The sequence below is a fragment of the Cydia strobilella genome, chromosome Z (genome assembly GCF_947568885.1).
Source record: "Cydia strobilella chromosome Z, ilCydStro3.1, whole genome shotgun sequence".
In the NCBI taxonomy this organism is placed as follows: domain Eukaryota; kingdom Metazoa; phylum Arthropoda; class Insecta; order Lepidoptera; family Tortricidae; genus Cydia; species Cydia strobilella.
Window position 1 is genome coordinate 35,685,588 of NC_086068.1, and position 8,853 is coordinate 35,694,440.

The following is an 8,853-nucleotide window of genomic DNA, read 5'->3' on the forward strand; positions in this document are numbered from 1 at the left end:
TGTTTCAGGTTCTTGAACCCACCATCACCGTGTCGGAGCAACGATTATCGGATCAGGTGCGCGTCATTCAGCGGCTAAAGCGTTTGGATGATGCGACACTTGATCGGCTTCGCCTGGAGGCTCTCTCTGCTCGCGCAGCCTCCGCCTCGGTGCGAGATCTGCCCGCCACGTCGCCGGATCCGGTGCCCGCACCCGACCTGGCACCGGGGGCGCCGCGGGTTGATTTTAGTACCGACGAGGGGGATTTTGCGAGTCAGAGCGTGAGTACATCTGCCAATGAGCAACTGAGGAGGACTTTGGAAGAGGCGATTACGCAGTATCGCGCCACAACCAACTCTAGGCCACGATTACCACGTCTGCCTTTAAATAGACGCAATCTAGCGCTAGTGGGAGCCCTAAACGCTTTACTAGAGCCACATTTACGGACTAGTAAAGATTTAGATGATACGCACTCGATCATGTACTGCGGAGCCATCGCGGCGTGCCGTGTTGCTCGAGTCAAGTTTCCGGACGCTGAACGTGCACCTAGGACCGCCGGAGGTGTCCCTGCATGGCAAGCGCGGATCGAGCGACGTATCAGCTCGTTTAGGACTCTCATTGCAAAGCTGATCTGCTTTAGGGGGGGCAACAACCGCCCCCGAGTAATGCGCTTTGTGAACCAGGCGTTCGCGGGGACGGATGTCAGGCCCCGCGACTACATGGCCAATGTCACAAAGCGCATCGACTTTCTAAAGCAGAAAGTCTATGCATGGGCAAACCGTATTCGCCGCTACAGAAAGCGTGTGGATCGATTCCAGCAGAATCGTCTTTTTCAAAGTGACCAAAGGAAGGTGTACCGAAGGTGGGAGGAAGCCGACTCTCGTGTGTCCGACGTGCGGCTACCGGATGCTACTGCCATGACTGATTTCTGGCGTAGCATCTGGTCAGTGCCTGTGGAACACACGGAGGGCGGTTGGATAGACGTTGTCGAACGTGAGTGCGAGAACATCGAACCTATGGGGGCTATCACCATCAGCCCCGATGACGTAAGTTGTGCCATCCGTACGACCCAGAACTGGAAAAGTCCTGGACCGGACGGATTGCACAACTTCTGGCTAAAATGGTTTCGATGCTCGCACGCACGGTTGGCAACGCAGTTCCAACAAGCCCTAGAGCTCGGTTCCCTCCCACCTTCCCTAACAACTGGTGTAACCTTCCTGCTCCACAAGTCCGGTAGTACCACGGAAGTAAAGAACTACAGACCCATCACGTGCTTGCCTACACTTTACAAGCTCCTTACATCCATTTTGAGAGCAAAAATTAACGCGCACATTGTCGCTAACAATATTTTGGCCTCCGCTCAAAATGGATGTAGGGTTGGGTCCCGTGGTACTAAAGAGCTCCTCCTCATAGACATGACCATATGCCAGCAAGTTCGGCGGAACAAGGGGGCCCTCTCGGCCGCCTGGATTGACTATAAGAAGGCCTATGATTCGGTGCCTCACTCATGGCTGAGAAGGGTATTGGAGCTGTATAAACTTGATGCAGCTTTAATATCCTTCCTAAGTGCGTGTATGAGGCAGTGGACCACAGTCCTTCGTCAACCAGGAGGTGGAGATGACCGCCCTGGCCCGCAGGACTTTATAAGGATCGAGCGAGGAATATTTCAGGGTGACAGTCTGAGTCCCCTGTGGTTCTGCCTAGCTCTGAATCCCCTCAGCACCCTGCTGAAGGATTCAGGGTTAGGTTGCCAGCTTCGGAGAGAGGGTGAAGTCATTTCTCACCTTCTGTACATGGATGACCTCAAGCTATTTGCGCCAAATAACCAAGACTTGATGGTGCTATTGAAAACCACAGAGGTTTTCAATACCGCCATCAGAATGGAGTTTGGTGTCGATAAGTGTGCGGTTATGCATGTACAGCTGGGGGAGGTTGCAAATTCAACAAATTTACAACTTTCTGAGACAATGTCTTTCAGATCTATCTCTGAATCAGAAACCTATAAATACCTTGGTATGTCACAGTCGTTGGGTATTGAGGGCGAGGGTATTAGACGGTCGGTGAAGGAGCGCTTTTTCAGTCGGCTCACAAAAGTCCTTAACAGTCTTTTGTCAGGAGGCAATAAAGTGCGCGCCTTCAACGCCTGGGTAATGCCCATACTCATATACTCCTTTGGCATACTAAGGTGGACTCAGACCGAGCTGGACGCCCTGGATCGGAGGGTCCGTCTACTACTCACCACACACCGTATGCTACACCCACGCTCGTCAGTTATGAGATTGTACATCTCACGGAAGTGTGGAGGTCGAGGCTTCCTTAACGCCAAAGATCTCCACAACCGCGAGGTGTGCAATCTCAGGAATTATTTCCTTAACAACGAGTGTGGGATGCATCGTGATGTGGTGGCAGTGGACAGGCACTTCACGCCGCTCTCCTTGGCAAACGAGAACTGGCACAAACCTGTGGTACAAAGTGCTGCGGACCGCAAGGCGGTATGGGAGAGTAAGGTGCTACACGGGCGGTTCTACAAGGCCCTCACGGGACCCGATGTAGACCTGCTCGCGTCGGTGAACTGGTTACGATTCGGGGACCTCTTCGGAGAAACCGAGGGTTTTGCCTGTGCAATTGCGGACGAAGTTATGATGACGAACAACTATCGGAAATATATCCTGAAGGACGGTACGGTCGACATTTGTCGGGCATGCCGCCGTCCCGGAGGTCACTCAGGCATATCATTTCCGGTTGTTCTCATCTTGCTAACGGCGAGTACTTGCACAGACATAATCTCGTAGCCAGGATTATTCACCAGCAGCTTGCTCTTCTATACGGCCTTGTGGACCGCGAAGTACCGTACTACAAGTATTTACCTGTGCCAGTTCTCGAGAATGGTCGTGCCACGCTCTATTGGGATCGATCTATCATCACTGACAGGACTATTGTAGCCAATAAGCCTGACATTGTGATAATAGATCGATCGCAGCGCCGGGCCGTGTTCGTCGACATCACCATCCCCCATGATGAGAATCTCGTGAAAGCCGAGAAGGACAAGTCCAGTAAGTACCTAGACTTGGCTCACGAGATAACCGCCATGTGGGATGTTGATTCGACGATCATTGTCCCGATAGTCGTTTCAGCGAACGGTCTCATAGCGAAGAGTCTCGACCAACACCTTGAGAGACTCTCGCTAGGTGGTTGGATCAAGGGTCAGATGCAGAAGGCGGTGATCTTGGACACGGCGCGGATAGTCCGCCGGTTCCTCTCTCTGCGGCCCTGACCACCGGCAGCTTGGGCCCTGCCCCGCTGCTGGCGGCACCCTAGGTTAGGTTTTTTATAATTTGTTTATATGTATTTTGTATTGTTTTGTAAGTGTTTTTATATTTTACTTTTATATGCATATTATAAAAAACCTAGCATGAGAAAAATAATAAATAAAGAGAATAATAATAATAAAATACTTTATTGTGCACTACAAAGAAAAATACATGTTACAAACAATGACAGGACATAAGTGAGTAGGTAACAACAGGCGGACTTATCGCTAAAAAGCGATCTCTTCCAGACAACCTTCAGATAGCGATTCAGTGGCTAGAAATAAGTTAATGGACAGTGCAAAATAACAAAGGTGTAAAGTTTACAAATCAAATACCTAAGTATAAATAACAAACAATGAAAAATAATCTACATAAACTACATATATTATTTAAGCAACAATAATACACTACATAAACCTACACAAAATACATAAATACATAATGAGAATTCAAGCAAGAGAAGAATAACGACCAGGTAGCGTGAACAAAAAGAAAAATATATATGTGTAAGTGAAAGGACCAAGACTAAGAATAGTACATTACTACAGAGGCCGGGAAGTAAGGGGTTGCCGGCCGAATGCATATATACGGCCGAACGTAGTGAGGCCGGATAGTTATGAGGCCGACAACCCCTTTTCACGCCGATGTATGTATAGTGCTTTTCTCAAACATGCAATGAAATAAATAAAGAAATCTCCACGAAATCAAAGTTTTAATTCTAAAGAAACTAAAAGTAAACTAGGCACAAAATATAACTACCACTTGTACCTATCTTTATCACACGTGTCGTATATTTTACACATGTAGTTAATCAATTTATTACACAAATGTTCAAAGGTATATTTATGTATCTTTGATTTTTCGCCTTGTATCCTTCTGACTGTAGTTTTAGCCACATAACTAAGATTACATCGTTTTTTATGTTGATATTATGCTTCACATACATCGTTGCCTTAAACATGGAGTATAATTAACAGGTATTCATTTAATATTTTCGTCGGAACTCATATTAAATAACACAATAAACAACGCACAATAAATCCAATAAAATATAATTACAGATACACAATGAAAAATGTTCAACTTTACCTCCAAAACGATTAAAAAACCACCAACGCGTGTTTGAGTAGACATTTTTACCGCTAATATTTAAATGAAATATGTTTGTCAAAGGACTGTCTCATTTCAAACATAGACAGAGATAATCATACTATCTTTGTCTTACACTGGTACTAGCACCCAAAAGAAAAGGATGAGTATAGTTTTTTTGTTCTTATTTACTGACAAACTGGTTTGACCAACTATATTTTAAATCTGTATTTGTAGGTAAATTTGTAATTAAATATTATTGGAATTTGTTAATAATGTTTTATTTATATATTTTTTGTAAATTTGATACAAATAAAACTGCAAAATATATTAATAATCGTTTATTGTTTTTTTTTAAGGGGTATTGGCAGAATGTCATTCCGAACCATAAGCAAATATTGGTTATAATTTTTTTTTTTGGCTGAATGCCATGATGCTGTGTCTCAAATATATGTGAAATGGAAATTAAAAAAGAGCCACTTCCCGGCCTAGGCCTGCAACTTTGTATGAAATTTCATTACAGGCCCCTCGTCTAGCCGCGCCGGAGTCGTGATACTTCCCAGCCTAATATAAAGAACGTAATATCAATATTACATAGCATGTTTGAGAAAAGAGATTTTAAATAGTGTTCTTTTAGAAGTTTTTTAAAAATGGGTAGGGATTGAGCACGTCTTATATCAATGGGCAAAGCATTCCACAATCTTACAGACTGGAAAGTGAAGGATTTGTTGTAGAACTTACTAGATGACCGAGGGGCAGCAAGAAGGCGATTCTGAGAACACCTAACAGACAAAAGAAAACTAAACCGTTTTTTAAGGTATTCAGGAGTATTTGGAATAAATAAAGTGCGATAGAGTAGAGACAGGATATGTGTATTACGTCGGAAACGAATCGGTAACCACCTGAGCTGTGACCGGAAGCTGGAGACATGATCAAATTTTCGTAGCCCGAAAATGAAGCGAATGCACACATTTTGAAGCCGTTCAATCTTGTTCAATTGCTCTTCGGTAAGATCGAGATAAGAGATGTCGGCATAGTCTAAAATGGGAAGAAGAAGGGATTGGGCCAGCGCGGTTTTAGTGGAAAGTGGTAAAAAGTTGCGGAGACGCCTAAGAGATCCCACAGCGGCAAAAATTTTACGACCGACTTCATTAAGTTGCGGACCCCAGGAAAGAGTACGATCCATAATCACGCCCAGATTCTTTACTTAGGCCGAGTACGGGATCTGGACCCCATCGAATAAAATAGGAGGCAGACTCTCAAAATTCACCTTAGCTATGTTCTTGGGGCTACCAATAATAATAGCTTGGGTCTTCGTAGGATTAACTCTAATTCCATAGCAAGAACTCCAGTGCAAAATGCGCTCTAAATCAGAGTTGGTGGTAAGAATCAGAGAAGGTAGATCCGCAATTGGGCACTGAGAGTAAATTTGGAGGTCGTCGGCATACAAATGATAAGAAGAAAGGAGGTTAAGAGAAATAGAATTGATGAAGATGGAAAAGAGAAGGGGAGACAACACGCCACCCTGCGGGACGCCAGCTAGCATGTTGCACCACGATGAACGAACGTCGTCTATTTTAATACGTTGCCGACGACCTTCCAAGTAACTGCGAAACCACCTAATCGCATCAGGAGATATATTGAGAGTACCTAGCACCCCTAACAGTATATCGAAGTCTACAGTATTAAATGCGTTAGTGAAATCGAGCAATGTCAGTATTGTTAGCTTTCCGTTATCCATTCCTAAACGGATGTCGTCTGTAATTTTAACTAGAGCGGTGACCGTGCTGCAACCAGATCGGAAACCAGACTGAAATGGATTAAGGAGAGAGTTTCTATTTAAAAACGAAGTAAGTTGATAGTGCACTAGACGCTCTAAGACTTTGGAAAGAAATGGTAAGATAGAAATAGGCCTAAAGTCAGGGAAGGAAGACGGATTTGATTTTTTAGGAATCGGAATTACATCAGCATCTTTCCAAATTTTAGGAAAAGAAGAAGAAGAGATGGAAGAGTTAAAGATGCTAGTTATGATAGGGACAAGAAGGTCGAGAAGCGGAATGATCATGTGACGGCCCACACAGTCGACACCAACGGCATTCGAAGAAATGTACCGGATATTCTTCTCGACATCGCTGTTAGTGACTGGCGTAAAAGAAAAGGGGGAAAAGCTTGGAGTTGGAGAAGAAGAAAGACGAGTAAGAGTTTCAGCCTTAACTGGACCGCTGAAAAGAGCAGGAGAAGAAAAGTGCAAATTTAGGAGGTTGATATCTAAATCATTAGGGGGTTTATCTTTTTTTTATAAAAGTTTTTATTTTAAATTAAATCGATTTCCGTTGCTAGTGTGACGAGTTATTTTATCATTTAGTATGAAAGTATAGTAGGCACTAGGTTGATGAGTCCGTAGTATTATTTCATACACTGGTAGCAGTGGTAGTATACTATTTAGCTGTGTAGGCATACATCGATGTACTGCGCCCACTACCGCCACCGCTATAGGCCACCACACGCCCCATATCCACGACATATATATATATATATTTTTGAATTGGGCATGTATCTATGGAAAAATATTAACTTATTCAGAGAGCTACTAAACAAAAGACTATAATATAAGCTTGAGCAACCTGTCCCAAATCTAGAAATATATCGAAAAAGCCCTCATTATGCAGCAGTAAAATATTATAATCACATCCCAAACCACATAAAAGCAGAGGAAAGAGACGCGACATACGAGAAAAAGTTGAAATCATTCCTTGCAGAAGAAGCATACTACTCAGCCACAGAATTCCTAGATGATATTTTTCATAAGTAATTAATATAATTTTGATATACCGCTATTATAAGGCTTGTTTATGTTCCAAAGTTAGTACGTAAGTAAACTTATTAATACTTAGCTTAAGAAAATGTTTGCAACACCCTTCTGGGGTCCATGTGATACGTATATACTCTGTATTTTTTTTTGTAACAACTTTTTACCCATGGTGCAATAAACGATATTATGATTATGATGATAGGTACTGTCGCTGTTGTGATGCCAACTCGCGACAAGGCATCAAGTCGCGCCGATCTGTCACTTCTAAGTTATGCTAGCAATGTAGTACTCGAATATAGGTATAAGTGGCCACATACGTCGATTTGACAGAAATATATTAAGTTGGCTTTGCGACCGGCGTTCGCAGGCAAAAGGTAGTAAGCCAACCAAAGAGGTTCGCCCCCAAGTCCATAAACCGACTAAGTAAAGCAGTTTGAACAAGTCGTCCGAATACGTGGGACATCCTAGTTTTGAGACATCCAATGTGCTATAAATTCAGGTACTACAAATGTACCCGGTAGGTACATTTTCCCAATTTAATGTTCGAGTGAAAACGCAGTGTGAGAGTACCTACTATAAATGGTAATCTTTATTACCTACGGAAGACTCATTTCTGTAATGGAATTCTCTGGCAAAGCAAAATTTAAGGAGAAATGAAAAAAATGAATAAATCAGGACACAATGAGAGTAGATTGGTACTGGTACCGAATAAATATTCGCTGACGTCTAGAGATTTAAAAAGTCAAGATTTAGAATTAGCCGTTATCTATGTACTTAATACATAAATTTCATTCAATGGTATAATCGAATTGAGGTAGATTGAAACCGGTGGGTTCTTTGTTATATTAAAGCCGCTACGGTAAGAACGTTAAGGTATGTACTCGTTGAAGTAGGTAGGAAATCATTATATTTACTTACTCGGGTCGTGGCCATCTATTGCGATCCTTAATTAAGACGTATTTTTAACCGCCTTCAAAAAAAAGGAGGTTCTCAGTTTGACCCGTATGTTTGTATGTAATGTATGCATGTATGAATGTTTGTTCGCGATTATCTCGCGTTTGGCTGAACCGATTTTGATGCGGATTTCAGAAAAGTGTTTGTTACATTCTAGAGAAGGTTTTAGTATACATGGAGGATGGTTTGAAAAACCAATTGGACCCGGTAGGTGGCGCTGCTATCGGTATGCCTATCGTCAAATTTAATTTGCTGAAACCGATTTAGATGAAATTTTGTGTTTAGATGGAATAGTGGGAGTGGGAGTGGGAGTGGGAGCGGGAGCGGGAGCGGGAGCGGGAGTGGGATCCTCAACGAAGCTAACGTAGTGTGGGATTCAAGTGTTAACGCCCAAGGTGAAAATAATTTTGCTACCATATGACACACTATTTTTCACAACACCCCCATATGAGTAAATTACATATATTAGGTTTCAAAACATTATTTAAGCATTACTACATAAGTACTAACAAATTGAAAGTACAGCTGCTCATATGTACCTACCTAAAATGATAAAATGAAAATCAAGTGTATGTTTGTAGATTTGTCTGGTAACAAATTAGCTCTTACCCTTTGAACCAAGCTTCTAAAAAAAAATGCATTTTACAAAAATGTATTAATTTTTGAAAAAAACTTTATGCATATTTATGAACACGACTGATTCCCTTT